Source organism: Rhamphochromis longiceps, linkage group LG12, assembly GCF_057381845.1.
Source record: "Rhamphochromis longiceps isolate RC_006_pf linkage group LG12, R_longiceps_female_GT1.1, whole genome shotgun sequence".
NCBI classification, from domain to species: domain Eukaryota; kingdom Metazoa; phylum Chordata; class Actinopteri; order Cichliformes; family Cichlidae; genus Rhamphochromis; species Rhamphochromis longiceps.
Genome location: NC_140568.1, coordinates 37,020,744 through 37,041,543, shown reverse-complemented (window position 1 = coordinate 37,041,543; position 20,800 = coordinate 37,020,744).

Below are 20,800 nucleotides of genomic sequence, written 5' to 3'. Positions count from 1 at the left end.
TTAAAAAGTATAATAGTTAAAAATAGCAAAAATCGTAGCAGGAAAGAGCAAAAATAGCAGAATAGTTTAAAATTTGAACGGTGAAAATCGGCTGAAAATTGTGGAAGTAGTTAAACGGCGAAAAGTGTACGGAAGCAACTAGAATAATAATAATAATAACTAGAAAAATTTGCATTTCCTGCGAAAATGCAGTGTGGATGCTTAAAGCTGAAGCTGTATGCAAAAACTAGCTGAAAAAGCTGAAAAGTTGCAGAAATTGTAAAAACTTTGCAGAAGCAAAAGAAGTTTGCTAAAATGGAATAACTTAGCAGAACTGCAATATCTTAGAGGAAACATAATACTTGGCAGAAATACAATAGCATAGCAGAATTTAGCAGAAATATTGTAACTTACCAGAAACATGATAACTTCTCAAAAATACAAGAATTTAGGAGAAATAGTATAAGATAACAGAAAGAACATATTTAGCCAAAAATACTTAAACATTACAGAAACACTATGATTTAGAAAAAATTGGAAAAGCAAAATGGACAGCTGAAAAAATGCTGAACATGCTGAGGTTCCCTCAAATATACTTGTTAAATGACAAAAATCTGCAAAAAAATTTATGACTGCCACACAATTACAAATATGTACACATGAGGAAACACACATGCACAGAGAGACACACACACAAGATCCAATTCAGTCAACCAGTCTAAATATATTGAATTTGAATCTTAGAATGAGATCATCCCATTAAAAGCCTTTCTCTCTCTCTCTCTCTCTCTCTCTGTCACACACACACACACACACACACACACACACACACACACACACACACACACACACACACACACACACACACACAGGGAGAGAAAAGTGAGTTTCTAGGTCAGCCTGGGAGCTGCTGAATTTGAATCCACCAATCAGAGAGTCTGTGCACTCTTTCCCTCCAAAACAGGTGCATCCTTTTTACACACGCAGCACAGAGAGACACAGGATCATTGCAGTCTATTTCTCATAATGACGACTCCCCTCAAACAAATGACCATAATTTCCTAACCGTAGGAGCTAGAACGGTCATTCTTACACCGTTTTGTTCAGAAGAGATGGGGGAATCTTCAAGTGTTGACAATTTATCATTAAAATATGAATTTTTAGAGATATATGACACGGATGACTTGTTGACTTAGAAGCCACGAATTCCCCAATATGCAAATTTGAATACCTGGAGCCCACATACATGATTGGCTGGCTGGGAAGCTGTGCAGGCCCTGATTTGTGGATTTGAATTCCTCAGCCCTCAGATATGATTGGCTGGCTTAGAAGCCATGAAGTCCCCAATATGAAAATTTGAATGCCTCAGGACACATATATGATTGGCTGGGAAACCGTGCAGGACCTGATTTGAAAATTTGAATGTCTAAGTCCTCACAGAGGATTGGCTGCCTGGGGACCTGGCAGAAATATATAGAAATACTATGATTAAGCATAAATACTACATTTAGTAGAAATACTATGTTTTAGCACAAATACTATAAAAAGCAGAAATACTATAATTTAGCAGAAATACTATATTAAGCACAAATCCTATAAAAAGCAGAAATAGTATGATTAAGCATAAATACTACATTTAGTAGAAATACTATGTTTTAGCACAAATCCTATAAAAAGCAGAAATACTATAATTTAGCAGAAATACCATATTAAGCACAAATCATATAAAAAGCAGAAATACTATATTAAGCACAAATTCTATAAAAAGCAGAAATACTATATTAAGCACAAATCCTATTAAAAGCAGAAATACTATATTAAGCACAAATCTTATGAAATAGCAGAAACAGTATGATTTAGCACAATAGTAATAAGTTAAACAGAAAAATTGGAAAAGCAAAATGGACAGCTGAAAAAATGCTGAACATGCTGAGGGTCCCTCAAATATACTTGTTAAATGAAAAAATCAGCATAAAAATGCACAGGGAGAGAGAAGTAAGTTTCTAGGTCAGCCTGGGAGCTGCTGAATTTGAATCCACCAATCAGAGAGCCTGTGTACTTTTTCCCGCCAAAACAGGTGCATCTTTTTACACACGCAGCACAGAGAGGCACAGGATTATTGCAGCCTATTTCTCATAGTGAGGACTCCCCTCAAACAAATGACCATAATTTCCAAACCGTAGGGGCTAGAGCGGTCATTCTTACACCGTTTTGTTCAGAAGAGATGGGGGAATCTTCCAGTGTTTACAATTTATCATTAAAATATGAATTATTAAAGATATTTGACTTCTAATGCACCATAACTGAGTAGAGCGAAGCAAAAACTGCCTTGACTTGCCCTCAAACAACGCTTTGTGACTTGAAATCTATTTGGAGTATCGATATCATTCTTTCACCGTAAGAGACAGCAGGCTTTGGTGAACAATCATGGAAATTTTCAGGTCTCTGTGGAAATCCAACAAAAAGTTATGACGAGAGAAAAAAGTGGTTCATTTCCACAGTTTGAAATCTGAAGAAATCTGAGCGAAGGACGAATTTCCTACCCTCAAACAAGTCCAACTCATTTCAGAACGGTAATAGGTGAGAAAGAAATTCTTGAATTGTGAGCGTCAGGGGTGTCTGAAGATATTCGGGGACAAGCCTCATGTCTTAACTTTGCTTCGTTAAGGAGATATGACGATTCGAATATGCCTCTCATTACAGAAATCCAGCGGTGATTTTGAACAAGCTCTCCATTCACTTTATATGGAGAGTTTTCTGACCTTGTGTTAGTCTGAGGAGATTTGCAAAAATTCTATAAATCCCACAACAATGATGGTGACATTTTCTGAAAGCCAGCAAAAATACCTACGTTTTGATGTATAATTTGTGGAAGTTGAGTGAAAATTGAGCAAGTAGCAGGAAGTTGTTCGGACATGAAGTGAAAATTGCAAAACCTTCAGTGGCACACTGGAAGCCAAGAGCATAGCAACCATAACAACACATGTATTTTGTGAAAAATCACAATTTTGCAACTCAAAACTTTAAGAGGCATAAAAGTAAAACAGTAGAAGATTTGAAAAAGCTGAATCATACCTGAATAGCCCAATAATTTGTGAACATTTTAAAATTTGAATGGTTGTTCTAGGTGAAAATATGAGGAAGTAGTTAAGTTTCAAAAACAAGCAAATTTTAGCAGAATTGCAGAAGTTTCCCATTCATTTCAATGGGACAAATTAAAGGAAAAAAGCTTAATATTTTAAAAAGTATAATAGTTAAAAATAGCAAAAATCGTAGCAGGAATTAGCAAAAATAGCAGAATAGTTTAAAATTTGAACGGTGAAAATCGGCTGAAAATTGTGGAAGTAGTTTAACGGCGAAAAGTGTACGGAAGCAACTAGAATAATAATAATAATAAAGAATAAAGAGAAACAGGAACTCAATAGTGTGGATGCTTAAAGCATCCACACAATAATAATAAAGAATAAAGAGAAACAGGAACTCAATAGTGTGGATGCTTAAAGCATCCACACAATAAAGAATAAAGAGAAACAGGAACTCAATAGTGTGGATGCTTAAAGCATCCACACAATAATAATAAAGAATAAAGAGAAACAGGAACTCAATAGTGTGGATGCTTAAAGCATCCACACAATAATAATAATAAAATATATAAAATATACAGAGTTGAATATGTGCAAAACAAGTGGCATTTATATACAGTATGGAGTGCATAATGTTGAAGTTCCAGTAGTGAAGCTGAGGTGTCTATGACGTGTTCAGCAGTCTGATGGCCTGATGGAAGAAGCTGTCTCTCAGTCTGCTGGTACGGGACCGGATGCTGCAGAACCTCCTTCCTGATGGAAGCAGTCTGAACAGTTTATGGCTGGGGTGACTGGAGTCCTTGATGATCCTCCCCGCTTTCCTCAGGCAGCGCTTCCTGTAGATGTCTTGGAGGGAGGGAAGCTCACCTCCATTTATCCGTTCAGAGCACCGCACTACTCGCTGGAGAGCTTTGCAGTTGTAGGCGGTGCTGTTGCCATACCAGGTGGTGATGCATCCAGTGAGGATGCTCTCAATGGCACAGTGATAGAAGGTCCTGAGGATGCGGGGGCTCATGCCGAATCTTTTCAGTCTCCTGAGAAAGAAGAGGCGCTGCTGCGCCTTCTTCACTGTTTTGTTTGTGTGTACTGACCACGTAAGATCCTCAGCCAGATGTACACCAAGGAACCGGAAGCTGCTCACTCTCTCCACAGCAGCGCCGTTGATGGTGATGGGGGTGTGTACTTCTCTGCACCTCTGGAAGTCCACTATCAACTCCTTTGTCTTTGCGACGTTGAGGGTGAGATGGTTGTCTTGACACCAGTGGGTCAGGGCGCTGACCTCCTCCCTGTAAGCTGTCTCATCACCGTTGGTGATAAGACCCACCACTGTAGTGTCGTCCGCAAACTTCACAATGATGTTGGAGCTGTTAGTGGCTGTGCAGTCGTAGGTGTAGAGTGAGTACAGGAGAGGGCTCAGTACACACCCCTGTGGAGCACCAGTGTTCAGTGTGATGGGGGATGAGGTGATGCTGCCCAGTCTGACCACCTGGCGTCTGTCAGACAGGAAGCTAAGGATCCAGCTGCAGAGGGAGCTGCTCAGTCCTAGATCCTGCAGTTTCCTGTCCAGCTTCGAGGGAACGATGGTATTGAATGCTGAGCTGTAATCTACAAACAGCATCCTCACATACGTGTCTCTCTTCTCCAGGTGTGACAGGGCAGTGTGTAGTGTCAGGGCTATGGCATCATCAGTGGACCTGTTGTGGCGGTATGCAAACTGTAGAGGGTCCAGTGAGTCGGGTAGTGCAGAGCAGATGAAGTCCCTGACCAGCTTCTCGAAGCATTTGCTTACGATGGGGGTCAGGGCTACAGGTCGCCAGTCGTTCAATGAGGAGATGGTGGAGGATTTGGGTACAGGGACGATGGTGGCCATTTTGAAGCAGGCTGGGACTACAGACAGAGAGAGGGAAAGGTTGAAGATGTGCGTGAACACTCCAGCCAGCTGAGCCGCGCATGACCTGAGGACGCGGCCGGGAAATCATACATGATTCCAAACATTTTTTACAAATAAATAACTGAAAAGTTATTTATTTGCAAGCCACTGTAAACACAGACACACCGAGAGAGACACTGTCACGGGCTGGGTCTGTGACCCAGCACTTTGTGTTTATTTTCTGTATTGTTGACTTGTGTTTTTACTGAAAATATGTCTAGTTCTTGTGGCTTCTATTATTTGGATAGGTTTGTTTTATTAGATTAATCTAGTTATCTTAAGCCCGTAAGTTGCTTAGTCTTTAGTTCTGTTTTATTAGGTCACTTTGTGTCATCACCTTCTGTGTTTAGTTTATGTTGTTGGTTCATGTCGTCCCCTGTCATGTTTCATGTCTGTGTGGTTCATGTTTGTCAAGCTCATGTCATGTTTCCTGTTTATTTTGAAGGGTTTTGTTTCATGTTCTGTGCTTAGTGTACACTTCCCCCGTTGTGTCATTATGTGCATTTGTGTCAGCTGTTTCCTCATGTGTTTCCACTTCCCATGATCATCCCTTGTGTATTTAGTCTGTGTGTTTCCAGTTGTTCCCTGTCGCGTCGTCTGTGTTACCCCCAGTGTCTTCATAGCCATAGTTGTCACAGTCTTTGTATTCATAGTCATAGTTTTCTTCGTCATAGTCTTCTGAGTTTTCATAGCTGAATCACAGTATTAGTTTCCCAGTTTAGTTCTAGTTCTGTTTCGTCATTGTGCTTTTTGCCTTGTTTGGACTCAATGATGTCAGCCATAATAAAGGTTCGCTTTCGTTTAAACTCAGTTTTGTCTCCTCGCCTGTGTCTGTGCCTGGGTCCTCACTCCCTCACACACGGTCTCCCCCCGCAGACAGCCAGAGAGGGCAAAGACGCAAGAGGGAATCTACTAATCAATAATCTAAACAGGGAATAACAGAAACTCATAATAGAATAACTAAGACTACAAATGAACCTGAACAGAAACCATAATACAAAATATTACTAGAACACAAGAAACTCAAAACGGTGGGTCAAAGGACCCAGGACCATGACACTCTATGCCTTTCTGGCAGCTGTAAATACAGGTTTACGATACCACAGCAACTATCTGGCTATGTTAAACTTAAAGATTTTCAAAGGATGGCTGGAGGACAAACGACAGCAGTAATCCTTTGTCCTTCTCGTGGGTGTGTCCCAGCAGCTCTGACATTATGTGAAAACTGTGAAATCCACATGGATAAACTGAGCAAATCAAGTTCGATAGCTTAGCTGATCACTACGAACATGTTATGACCAAATATGGTCGATTCGGGCCCAAAGAAACAAAGATTGAATCGTACAGGCTCCCTTGTATATACAGTCTATGGTTTGGGGTTCTGAGCCTTATTTAACCAAATTTGTCAAAAAAACAAAACATAACAAACAAACAAACAAACACCCCAGTTCGTCACGCCTGAAACACTGAAGAAAAAACTTTTTGAAAATGTCCTCACTCACAGGACGTTAAACTTAAACTGGTCTTCACAAAGATAGAAATGCAGGGAAGGCGCACATCACCTGCCTATTCATCCTGTGCATAGTGCACTCACACGTGTGCACACACACACACACACACACACACACACACACACACACACACACACACACACACACTGAGCTGAATGCAATGTGCTTGCCAGTGAATGAAAATCGATAGAGCAAGTTTAGTGTAATTGAATGAGTGTGTGTGTGTGTGTGTGTGTGTGCACTTGTATAGTGAATGGATAGAGGTAATTGAATGTTAGAGAGACTGTATACGTGTGTGCGTCAGCATGTGTGTGAGAGCCTTTAAAGTGAAGCGATAGGGGTAATCTGTATAAGTGCTGCTACACTACTAAACCTTAAAAAGACTTGTCTTGTGTGAGATTTACCTAAGTGTGTCTTTGTGTACTGCATGCGCTTCTGAATGAGTGAGGCTGCCTTCAACACCACTGGGAGGTCATTTTAAACAGTGTTTACAGCAAGTAAATGTAAAGACAAGAAAAACACTCCCACACAAGCACAAATGACATCAATAGTGTTGAAAAAGAAGGCCAACACCTGAAAGAAGCTGGAAGCAAGAGAACGTCTTGACATCAAATGGTGGAAACCATACATAACATGAATCGCTTTTCACTTGAATCCTTTAGTTTTTCATTAGGTCATTGATTGAAACCAAAAAGTCATTACTGAGGTATTAAATCAAATGAGAAGTAGTGTTATTTAATTATTTATTTTTTACAGACATCTTATTCTTACAACCTATAGACTGTACATAAAGAAGGACATAGCTTCCAGGTCCAAAAGTCAAGTCAATGTATAAGTACCTTAAATCTGCCTTCTTTTTAATGGCCCACTGGTGGTGACTGCTGTGGCTCCAAAAAGAAATTGATCCTAGACTTCACTGTTTTTAGACCTCAGTGAATTCTGTCCCATGGAGTTTGTTGACTCGATTTATAGATTTAAATTATATTGTTTGTTTTTGTGCTTTATTTTCAAAAATCAAACTTTGTTTTTTTGTTTTAGGAGAGGTGTGCATGTGAGTGGATGTAGTATGTGGTGAGTGAACTTTTCTGTCAGCAAGTGCTGCTGTTTTCGTAGTCAACAGCGACAACAAAAACAGCAGCACTTACCAACTGCTGTTAGCCGGCGTTAATGAAACTTTCACTTTAGTCTGAGATCAGTGCAATAGTGTTAAAAATAGGCTAAAGGAAAATTCAAAAGGATCCTGGGAAACACATAAAGGATATATGGGACTACCAGAGCTGGTAGTTGCAGTATGATAGAGGACTAAATCCCAAATTATGGCCACATGATAGCTCTGCAGGGCAATTCAATTAAATTCATTTTCATTTGAACCTCAAGGTGGATTATATTGAAAGGTAAAGACTCTACAATAATACAGAGAAAACCCCAACAATCACACGACCCCCTATGAGCAAGCACTTGGCGAGAGTGGGAAAGAAAAACTCCCTTTTGACCAGAACAAACCTCTTGCAGAACCAGGCTCAGCATAGGGCAGCCATCTGCCTCACTATTAAGTGGGGAGTCTCCTCTGCTTTACTGTTACTAGTATTATTTAAAGTGATAATGGATACAACAAAGTTTATTTTTTAAATTATGATCCGTATATCCGAGTTTTCATAGTTTCACAGTCTGATCTACCCCTGCTTGTGACACCTGGCTTCAAAAACCAGGGATGGGGATGGTAAATGGACTGATTCTTATATAGCGCTTTTCTACTCTCACAGACTACTCAAAGCGCTCTATACAACATGCCTCATTCACCCAATCACACCCATTCTCACAAGCACTTTATCTACACTTAGGGCTTTCTAACGACATTCATACACATTCATACTCCGATGGATGCATCGGAGAGCAAGTTGGGGTTAGTATCTTGCCCAAGGATACTTGACATGCAGAATGGAGGAGTCAAGGATCGAACCACCGACCTTCTGATCAGTAGGTGACCTGCTCAACCTCCTGAGCTAAAGCCATCCTGTGGATGGAAAAAGGCTTAGCTTGAAGCTTCACAATGGGACTTTTTCTAATTAATGTGTAATATCTATCTTCCATATACAATCCTTGTTGCAACTAGTAGTATCATTAGAACGATTACAGATTTGAGTAGCTTACATATGTCTGTGAAGGTTCTCAGCCATCCAGGTCATCGTAGTCTAAGGAGCTTGGAAAGAAAAGCGTCTGGACTTCTTTGAGTGGCTTGAAGACGTTTCACCTCTCATCCGAGAAGCTTCTTCAGTTCTAAGGGTCAAGAGTCCCAGATTTAAACCCAGTGGGAGTTTCCCTCCAAAGAGGGACAAAGGACCCCCTGATGATCCTCTACCTAATCACATGAGCCAAATCACATGATAGGGTGGGGCCAGGTTTCACAATGAGCTCACCCGAAACCCTGGCTGATTGTGACCCACACCCGCTTTCACACCTTGGCTCATGTGATTAAGTAGAGGATCATCAGGGGGTCCTTTGTCCCTCTTTGGGGGGAAACTCCCACTGGGTTTAAATCTGGGACTCTCCACCATTTGACCCTTAGAACTGAAGAAGCTTCTCGGATGAGAGGTGAAACGTCTTCAAGCAACTCAAAGAAATCCAGACACTTTTCTTTCTTAGCTCCTTAGACTAGCTTACATATGATTCGCATAAACAGTCTATATAAAACAAAGAAGATTGTTTTACGCAAAAGACGGGGTTCAAATCCACAGACCTGTTTGTGATTTCAGCAACAACGTACCACATTTTTGAAGAGGTCATGTTTTGCTTATAGATGTATGTGTAAGTCAGAGTGGATGTGGTTCGTATCGAACCCAAACACAGTCTTCCCTTGACCTTAAATAAATAAGTGCCTGAAATGCCTTGTTATGACCATATAAATGAATGACGTCACTATGTGTACATACAATATGAGATCTTTTTTGCAGTTAAAAAGTAATTCAATTAACTTTGCAGTGTAAAGTTTACTTAAAATGTTTTTGCTTTGGTCAAATATGTCAATTCGTTTTATTGTTGTTTTATTTGTATAGAAGAAAGTATCTTGCTGAAACTTGTTTGCTTTTTGCAATTTTGTTGCGTATCACAATTTATAGGAGACTTGGTGAAGGAGAATATTTCTCTTGGACAATTGTGCATATTTGAAAGTACCCATTTGAATCCTGATAAAAATGATTACAAACATGCTCAGTAAAAATAGCTTCAGATATCACAAACACATCTCGAAGAGCATGATTTATCTTTCCAGTGTAAACAGATCAATAATATAAACAGATCAATGCTACACAAAGCCACGTTTATGTTTGGGGTTGTCGTAATTACTTGTTGTCGAGGCACATCTGTATTTGAAAGCAGTATTCCCGTTACAACATCCTCTGCGGTGTCTCGACAGATGAATCAAGCGCTAACTTTTAACGCGCTTTAATATAGAAAACCAAACGATGTAAACCACGATGTCTCGGGCCAGCGCGTTTTCCGATTAACAGACTCATCGCCATAAACGAATCGAACCAGAAATCTGTGTCGCTTTTGTTTTGACAGTTGGACTAAATGTCGCTGTAGTTATTTTCTGTCTCTGGTTTTTGGCTGCATATTTGTGTGTAGGTTCCAATGTGTTCACTGAGCACATTGTGCCTGAGTTTGTGTTTGAGTGTGTGTGTCTGTGTGTATGATACAGGTCACAGAGTATCAACAATGGAAAGAGATGAGTTCCACATGAACGGTTCACCACCTCGGCTGCCCCTGTCTCTCTTTTCTCACTCCATCCATCCATTTTCTCTCTCTTCCTCTGTTCTCACTCTCTACATCTCTTGCTCGGTTTTGCCGTTTTTCTCCACCGGGTCCACTCTGACTCTGTTGAAATTTTTGGTCCATATCCTACCCATCCTTTCATTCCCTCTGCCCACTTAACCTTTTATTTCCTTCATCGTTTTCTTTCTGTTTCTATCTCTCAGCTCCTCTGTCCTTGAAAATTTGAACTTTGCTCAAAGTTTTCTTCACTTTTCATCTTAACATGCTTTTATTCATTTACTCCACCTCGTTTCTATTTTGTGGAAAAGTGGATTTTAACATTGGGAATCAAAAATATACTACTGCTGGTCAGTCTTGCATCATCCCTCTATGACATTAGCGCACGTAGTCAAAGAGTCATTTTGAATTGTTTGCCCAAGTGGTCAATTCTAATGAATATTATTTCTAATAGACTGCACTTTAAAAACAACAATTAAATGGGTTGGTACTACAGGTGTGATACCCTTGTCAGGTATTTTTTTTTGAGTCATCATGAACAGCGACCACCATATCTAAGCGTATGCTATAAACTCAAACCATCTATCAGAAGCCCAAAACAGATTTAACCCTGCTAGAGTAACATAAAGAAAAATGTAAGGGCTATAAACATGGAAGTAATAAGAGAAGCCTGTTAACCACAGGTCCTCACACTGACTGGATGGGTCACTGTACAAGTACAACCATTTATAGAATTCATCATGCACCAGTTGTTTCCAATGGACCAGCTTCCACATCTAGATCTCTCTCTCACACATATTAAAGTATGTGTGCATATTACCAACATGTGGCAACCATGCTTCAATCCTTCTTTAAATACATAAAGTACTCAGGCATCAGAAGGTCATCTTTTGCTCTCGGGCTCAACAAAGTCATTGGCATCACTGTTAAAATCCAAAGTCCTGGAAGTACGCTCTGCTCTCTTCTCTCGTCCATCTTTTAAGCACCACTTTTTTATTTGCTTTAAAATGCCGCCGCACCGGCTAACTACCCAATAAGGCCTGTCGAAAAACAAATTGTTGCATAGTTGATGTCAACAGCTTTGGAGTTATTTTGCACAAATGACACGGAGCAAGGTTAGGAAGTACAAGTAATATATTTCCCTCCACGCCCCTCTACCCTCAGAACTTTTCAGAAAATGTGCCTACTTTAGGCAGTGGAGTGTAAAATGACTGAGTAAATATTTGCAGAGCTAAAATTCAATTCATCAGGAAAATGTAGACTGCATAAAAAAGTTAAGTTTGGTTCACAAGATAGATCACCGAATATCTGTGTAATGTAGAGCAGAGGTCCCTGTCATGGTCCCTACAACCTTCAGGACCCCCCTACCCTACTATGTCTTTGCATATATACTGTACTTAACTATAAGTAGCAGTATATAGCAGTTTTTTACTATAAGTCCCATTCACACAACATTTACGCATTCAAATGTGCTTTCTCACGCTCTGACAGATACTTGAGGATGCTTCAGCATGCAGACTGAAGGAGCCAGGGATCGATCCACTGACTTTCCGATTGGTAGATGACCTGCTCTACCAGTAAAATTCAAATTTGTATTAGGAACTTAAAACCACTGAGGTTTTAAATCGACATGAGCTTGACCTCAAATATAAAGTCTATGGACCATCGCTGAGCAGGTATGCGCAGAGGTCTACATAGCAAGAGAGGCTAGGGAACAAAATGTTTGGCTTTATACTGGACAATCAATGTTGATTTGAATGAAATCTCTGGAAATACATGGATTTGAAAAAACACCCCCAAAACAAAACAGCACAATGATAAATAAACATGGGGAATTCTGAGAGATCTTGTCTGGGTTTATGTTTGTTGTTTACGTACAAGAGCAAAAAAAAAAACAACAACCCCAAAACATCATCCTCACCTTACACACCAGTATGCAGCCTGCAACTGTAACTTCTGGACTAAAATCAATCATCAAAACTAAGGATGAACACATGAAGTGCAGACAAATGAAGACAGAGTAGCCACGAACATGCTTGAAAACACTTAAACTCCATAGTGCTTGCACATTTTAAGGCTGTCTGCATTTATGTCATAGTCTCAGTGGTGTCTCAATCAACATGCCCCTACTGCCCGTTTTTAACTCTGATCGCCTATTACCTCTAATGCTTTTTTCAGTTACACCTCATCCACTCATTCCGCTGTTCCACACCTCTACCACCACATCCACCTCTGCGCCACACTGTTTATTTGTTATTTGTTCGCTTTGGTCTGCTGCCCTCTCTGTCTCTGCTAGTCTCTAGGTTAAATAAGACACATGGGCATGCAAAGTGCAGACCCACACAAGCACATGCACTGCTTCACACATATAAGAACACTGTAAACAAGCGGTAATGATGAAACCCGTAACATCCAAATGCAAATAAGCATAGACATGCAAGTACAAACATTCATAAACACATCTAGACTGTGCAATAGTACAAACAGTTCCCCATACCTAGCAGGTAAGTCCTGGCAGTTCTGTGTTCTTACCACTTGAGGGAAGTAGAGGGCTTTAGCTTAGCGATATATTGTACCACACCATACAAAACACACATAAACGTATGTGAACACACCCGCACTGGAGGGATACAGGAAGGTGACAGTATTATACAGTCGAGTCCCGGAGCAGTGGCGCTCGCTCATTGTGTGACAAATCACAAGCTTTTTATACGCTCAGGCTACTGTAAATGTATATGAAGGTCCCTGGCATTGTTTAGGTGTGAAATTTAGTCTCTGAGTCAAAACATGATGTGAATTGAAGGGATGCAGATTTTTTTATTTTGTTCAGCAGACTCTTTTTCAACTGCGGGTGTGGCGAGGCTGTGCTTTACAGAGGCCTTCCATAACCAAAACAGGTCAATTTTTTAAAGATTATTTCACGGTTGTGGGGTTTACTTTTCAACAGCGTACAGGATAGGGTGACAGGAATGAGAATGGCCGGGTACATGGAGGGGGTGGTGAGTGCTGGTCCCAACCTTGTGACTCTAAAAGTGTACTCCATGCACAAGGTGACATGCATACACACTGGCACACACAAACGCGCACAGCCTTTTAAAACTTGATCAAGACAGAGAGCTCCAATCCTCCCCTGCTGCTTGATCCTCCAGCAAACACAGCAGAAACCGGAGTGCTTGATTTTTCTTTAATCTCACCAGTAATGTGTCTCGCTTTCTGTTCCAGTCTGCTGAAGTAAATCAAGTGCCCCTGAACTTGTTCGAACATTTGAAGTTGAAGTGACATTGTTAACACAGACAACGAGATTTTGGCTTTTGAGAGAAAAAGGTGCCCATCCAGATATAAACCTGTTTTCGTAGCTGATCCAGCCGGGATTATTCTAAAGGCACAGGAGCAGAAAGCATGTGACACAGAAATGACGCATTTCTAGCGTAAATTTTACTTTTCCCTTGGCCTTCACTAATTTCTTCTCTTTGCTGCATTCCGATTGTAGGGAAAAAAAGAAGGCCACACATTAGCAGATTTGATTTTATTATTCATCATGGTGTAATCTTTAAGATCCAATCAGAAAACACATCAGAGTCGTTCCTGTTTTAGTAATTGCCTGGCGTGGACAATAATACAAGCACGGCGATGCTGCATACAGAATCAATGTAAATTTCAGCAGGCCAACAGGGAGCAGCCACGAAGACGAAATGAGAAATTGCAATGAAGCTACAGTAACAGACACAACATGTGATTCTGCTGAGATTTGTTTTTTCGTTAAAGAACATTTTAAATAAAGTTTATTGGATATGCAACCAGTAAGTGGATTCTTCAAAACAAGCTCTCATGTTTAATACAGCTTTTATTTTGCATTTCTTTTACAACTTTGTGCAGATAATAGGTGTCAGATACTTTGGTATACTATGTTTAATTTGCAAGTTGTGAAGTGGCAATTAATTAGAAAAATTCTGTCTTCAGAAGGTCAAAAAAACATAATGTTAAAGTTTCCAAGAGCACGTCCTTGCACTGATTATTTATTCCAGCAGGTACCAGAATGATATTAATAGATTTCCTGGGGCTTTGCAATAGAGCAATAGAACATTTTTTCAGTGTACGATTCCCTGTTTCATTTACCCCAAGCGTGTATGCGATTTAGTAATTGAACAAATATAAGCAGCAGGTCCTCACATTGGAGAAGGCAAAGCCAGCAAACGATTGGAAAATAAATAATTTAAGCTCAACTTAAACCATTTACAAACAGTTACACTGTGTGACACTGTGTAATACGAAAAGCATCACTCACAGTGAAAAGCCTACAGATAATTATCACATTACTCTGCAGCTCCAATTATATCCAGTGACCTTTTCTTTTTAGATTTTTTTCTCAGTGTTTTTATTTGAAGACATGCACTAACACAGTGGTTCCCAAACTTTTTTGCTAGGCTCCCCTTTGTTTTACAAGAAAAATGTTTGCGCCTCCCCCCCACACACACACACACACACGCACGCACACACGCACACGCACGCACGCACGCACAAACATATCCTCCAACCACACACACCCATATTTTGCTCCATTGCGGTTTATTTCACACCTCAAACATTTAGTAGACAATTAAGCAGCAATAAATTACTCTTTTACGCTATGTCCACACCTACACGGGTATTTTTGAAAACGCAGCTGTTTCGTTCACACGTAAACGGCGTTTGGAATCACCGAAAATGAGATTTTTTAAAACTCCTTTTTTGCGTTTACGTGTGGACGAGGAATACAAAGTTCTCACGCAAAGTCAAAGGTCTGTGCCTTTTTTCACGTCACGCTGTGCGCCACGTTATTGTTTACATGAGATGAATTGCAGAATGGCAGATAGAGACGAAATACTGTTAATCTGACTATCTTCAGGTTTTACACGCAGTTACTGTCCCTCTATTTAGAAAGGCAGAGGCGTCACGGTGTAATTATTTTACATGTAGTTGTTTTTTCTCCTGTGTAATAATGTTCAACATTGCTATCAATACATTTTTCAAAAAAATGCCTCTCTGTGCAAAATGGGTTCAAAAACATAAACAACTGTGGGATGCTGTTTGTGTTTGTGATTTGAACTGAGGGAACAAATCGTGGCAGGAATGGCCTGATATTATTTGTATCCCACTGTAACCTTACTGTATAAAGAGCTCACATCTCCAAAATGTCAGGAGTAGTTAGTCATTACAACAAGTGTTTGTAAAGTAAAAATCAAGAATAAGGGATACTGTTTGTCCGTGATTTGAACAGCCCAGCGCGTGCTCCCAACAAAGGGAAAACCAATTCTGCAGGGGAGACCTCAGCAATTGTGCAGGTGAAACCAAAGGGAAGACATGCTTCACCATATTTTCTAGTCTTTGGCTTAGAATGAAGTTGGTTTGGAAACATATTCAGCGATGCTTCATCTCCTGCTTTGCGTTTTTGTAGGCACCCTGTGCTAGCAGTGTCCAAGCATTGTTTTTTTTCCCCTTTTCATACCGCCCCGCCCCCCAGCCATTGCCGGAGGGGGGGGGGCACACACTTTAGGAAGGTCTGCACTAACATAATCTCCGTTTTAAGTATAAACAGAACGTACAGCTGGCCAACACTGCGACTTGGAATCTTTGTAATAATGCTCCATATCTGCTAAATATGTAAGCATGTAACTGCAACAATATACACATAAAATGTGCAAAAGGATAAAAAAAAAAAAAGCCCCACTATCCTTCGGTGTAGCATTCTGTTGGCAGCTTTGACTTCCACCTTAATGTCAGATTTTCTGACATTTCAACACCCCTTTCAAGTCCCAGCTGTTCTGTTAATCCTGAAAAGGCTCAAAATAGCATCTCTTTTTAGCAAATGTCAGATCAACTGTTCACAGTGAGGGTAAAATTTCTTCACATTTATGCAAATATGTCAGTGTAAAAACAATGAAAATTATCTGTAAAATAAAACTCATCTTCTGTCAGTCATTACTGAAGTTTAACAGGTCTGTCGCTCTCAAAGGGGTGAGTGTATGCACATGCTAAGGGAGCCTTGTGCTGAAGTGCTAATGGACAAAGGTGTGATTAACACCATACCACATGGTCTGATAGTGCTAGCCACACTTATCACCATGCTGTTCTGTATATGTGTGTGTGTGTGTGTTTGTGTGAATGAAACCGGATGCTGGTGACAGAGAGCGTGTGCGTGTTACTCAAGCTGTCACCTAGCCTCCAGACATCTCGGTAAAAAAAAGACTTGGTTGAGAAAAGTCCTTGACCTGGAAGGTTTCTCCAAATTTGTAAAGAAAAAATCCAAGAAATGAGGAAATAATAGGACTGCACTATTCTTCATGAAGGATTCAAAACATTTTAACAGATTAATGATGTGGACTAATTGCAACTGAAGTTAAATATTTCTTGGTGACTTTGCAATCCAATAGGTGTCAGATACTTTGGTATACAATCCACAATCTCAACACAAGAAACTTTGTTTTAATATCACATTGACTTCATTAAACAGTTTTTTGTCCACTGTAAGCACTTTTAAAAAAGGGAGAAAATGCACATTTTAAATCAAAAATGATGATCACGCGATCAATGCTGGAACCTCCAGAAAACTTCTAGGTTGATGCCAAACTGGGACTTGAAAATGAATTATATGATTCATTTTCATATGTTTTAAGCTGTTGCTGAGTAACTGTAACCTTACTTTGCTGTGCTGTGTGGAGTAGGGCTGAACGATATATCGCATTTGTGATAATATCGCGACATGATCAAGTGCAATTTTCTAACCGCAAAGGCTGCGATTATACTCTGGACATGTCCAAATTCATGGGCTGCATCCTCCTGAGGCCGCATTTGTAGACCGATTACGTCACAGCGACGCGCCGAAGGCTGTCCAAATTACTACCATATCCCAGAATTCATAGCGCGGCCCAGCCAAACTCCAGTTTCCAGCAATGGCGGCCGCTACTAAGTTTTAAAATTACTCATACTAATCTTTCTGGGTCACAAAATAAACTTTTAACATATTTTCAGGCGAGAAAGTAGTTGTGTAAACATCAAATATCTGCTCGGTTTATCAAGATATCCCATATTTGCAAAAGTGCTTCGACGTTTTCAGAGGCGTCTGCTACCCACCAGCTCGACAGCTAGCCGGGAGCTCGAGGGTTACTGATGCGGCCGAGAACGGCACAACTCCCGGCACATCATTTTCAGATCACCGCGGAGTTTCGCTGCTCGGGTTAAACGTAATATATAAGTCACTTAGACAACCTAAAAATGTTATTGTTGGGCTTTTTTCAGTGTTGTGTTTGTTCGTGAGTAAATCGGTTTGGCTGAGATTAAAGTTATTAGATTAGATAAAATAAAACTTTATTAATCCCCCGGGTGGGTTCCTCCTTGGTTTTCACACAGCTGACTAAACGTCAAACAGAAAACTTATTAAACAGAAGTATGAGACAGTCGAGAATTTACACCAGTGTCTGGTTATATTTTAGATAGCAAGAAGCAGACGGCCGAGTTTATTAAACTCCACCGAGACAGCGGTGACGCTAATCAGAACTAGACCGTCCAATTTCACGCCTTTAAATTTTAAAGGCGTGTGTGTGTGTGTTTATACAATTGCTATTATGTTTGAACTTTATGTGTAATGTTACTGACTGCAGAGATCAGTAAGATGTGTGTATTTTTTATTTATTAGTTTTATTTATTTAATATTATTTTTTAATTGAATGACTGTCTAGTAGTTCACAGATGTCGAAAAACTGAGTGTGGTAAAGCCACTGATTTTTTTTATGTATATTTCTGCAATCTGCACATTGTACTGACTTTCATTTTAATGTTTACACCAGGGTTCCTTGTCAGCACTTTATGCTCAGATGTTTGTAAGCTAAAAATAAACTATTGTGTATGTTCAAATATACTGTTGTGATTGAAGAAGTTAAATAAAAATGTCAGTCATCAATTCATGCATCACCTCATGTCATCATAACAGAGGTCTGTCTTCCAGGAAAGAACAGTTTAAAATTAATGTAATATAGTATTGGCCATACTATATGATGTATTGCTTGTCTTTGTTTAATAATACAGAAGACAAAGACCTTAAAAAATAATCGCATATCGCATCGCAATCGCAATATTGGGGCAAAAAATCGCAATTAGATTATTTTCCATAATCGTTCAGCCCTAGTGTGGAGGGCTTATGTGAGATAGTTTTCTAATCAAAGAAAAGTTGTTTTTTTCCTTTTGATCAAGAAAGACTGATTTGTCACACCCACTAACTTAGAGCTAAGAAAGACAGCCCTAAGGCAGAGTGCATCATCGGTTGAAAGAAGGTACCTAATCTTAACATGGTGCCAAGCAAGCTAAAGAGGTCCTCAGGTACCAAACATGCCTTCTGAGAGATCTGAACTGAAGGCAGCATCAAACACTTTCACAGAAAGTCTTTGATAAGGCAATAGAGGTGCAGGTCCAGGTCCCATAAGCGGGATGGCAAAATTCCCTTTACTGACAATACAATCAAAATAACTGATGACATCTCAGATGGCATAGAAGCTATTCTGTGCAGATGAGAATACAAATGTGCCTTGAAATTTTGGCCCTCCCTTCAGTGTGACTTGGCACAAAAAGTTTGAAAATCACTGCAGTATGCATCCAATAATAAATAAATCCTCAGTTATGTGTAAAAAACACATAAAGATGAATCTATGTGCAGTGACACACACTGGAGATCCTGAGATAGCGTAAAAGTCCAAAAGGTCTGGCACAAAACGGACAGGAAACAGAACAAAGGCTGGAAATACAAAATTTAAAGCGTCAGATAAGATTTCAAAATAAAATGGGAAACAAGTAATACGACACAGGTGCGGCTAAAAAGGGTGTGCTCAGGGATGCCCGAATTTTGAAATTAAAAATAAGATTTTACTTGACAGTAACTAGAAGGATTACACTAATGCGACAGATTAGATTTAAAACTTACCTTCTCAGCTGAGATGACATCAATCTGAAATGCCAGAGGCTCCAAACTCATTAAGCCCTTTGGAAGTTTTTTTTTTATTGAAGCAGAAAGACATGCGGAGAAGACATAAAACAGTCGGGTAAACACAACTTTGAATCTCTCTCGCTGTATAACTAACTGTCAGTTGCCCTCCATCATCATAACTGCTTACTAATTCACCCAATTTTTTTCCCCCTCTCCCTGTAGCAATGTGCAACTCACGAGTGATTAGTTCATTTGCAACTAATCTCTTTCGCGAATGGGGTCATTAGGAGTATTGTGAGTGATGTCATGTTATTTGCGTGCCACTGGATGCCAGGATGTGGTCAATTGCTGCTCAACTTTGGACATTAAGTTGCTTTTGATGACTAAGACCTCTGAAGAGGCGATCATTTGCTTGTCTCTTTTTATTGGTTTTAGATCTAATCATTAAACCACTGGGCGATGTAAATAAATAAAGGCTCATTCTTGTTACTACTAATCTATTAATATGAATCTACAGAGATAATTAACTGTCTAACCAGTATGTAGGATCAAACCATCCACAGAGGCACCTATTATCCTACGTGACTCTAGTTTTATAAATCCAGAACCAGACTGTTACCTCCAGGCTAAATCCTGAGCCCCGTTGCACTCAAGCCCTCAACCCAAAAAATAAATTACCATACACCTTCATTCATCATGCTGATAGTTAGCAGGTCTTGAAGTTGCTGTGTAGAAAAGGAATTTTATCCACAGTCCCTGTTTTAAGCCAGGTATATGTTCTTGAATCCAAAATCCAGCCCAGTAAAAGTCTATTTTACTGATGACAGTTAATGGTGTGTGTCGTGAACACACTGAATGCAATCAGTACTAGATTGATAAAAGAGTCAAGAAGAGTCTCTTCGAAAAGAACCCAGGAGAAAGATTAAGGAGTATCATTTGTATTTTCTGTTGTCCCTCAATTTCTGCCAAGTGCGGTACATAAAGGTTTATGTTAAGTGATATAGTGAAACCCTTACACCATCACTTGCGTCACAAAGGACATTTTAATCCTAGACGTCTTGACTCCTCGCCGGAATGACATCTACAGACAGGACTGTCTGCCATAGAAGCATGATAGGTGAGGAAAGCAGTGCGTGGAGACTCCAGTACCTAGTCACCAAAGAAGGCTAACTCTCTAAATCATATTCCTAACCAACATCAAGTCCTTGGAAAGTGAAATGAACAAACTACTCAGTAGACTAGCTACACAGAGGTGTGGGTTTAGTGCAACTTGGCTTGGATAGAGCACACCAAATGAGTCCATAGCACCAGCAAATGCATGCTCTTCAGAGCTGACTGTAATGCTATGGAGTACGGTAAAACCTCAGGGAGAGACAAGATGCAGACATAGATGTTTTTAAGGAGGCTACAGATTAAATCCATAATTAGACAGAAACTGTTTGTAATGACTTTAATCAGTGAACCTCCATCTCCATCATCTCCTGTTTGTGTTTCAATAATGAAAAGCCCTGGTTCAACAATAACATATTGTACAATGTATTACTATTAATGACTTCCTCTAAGGCCTGTAGCACTC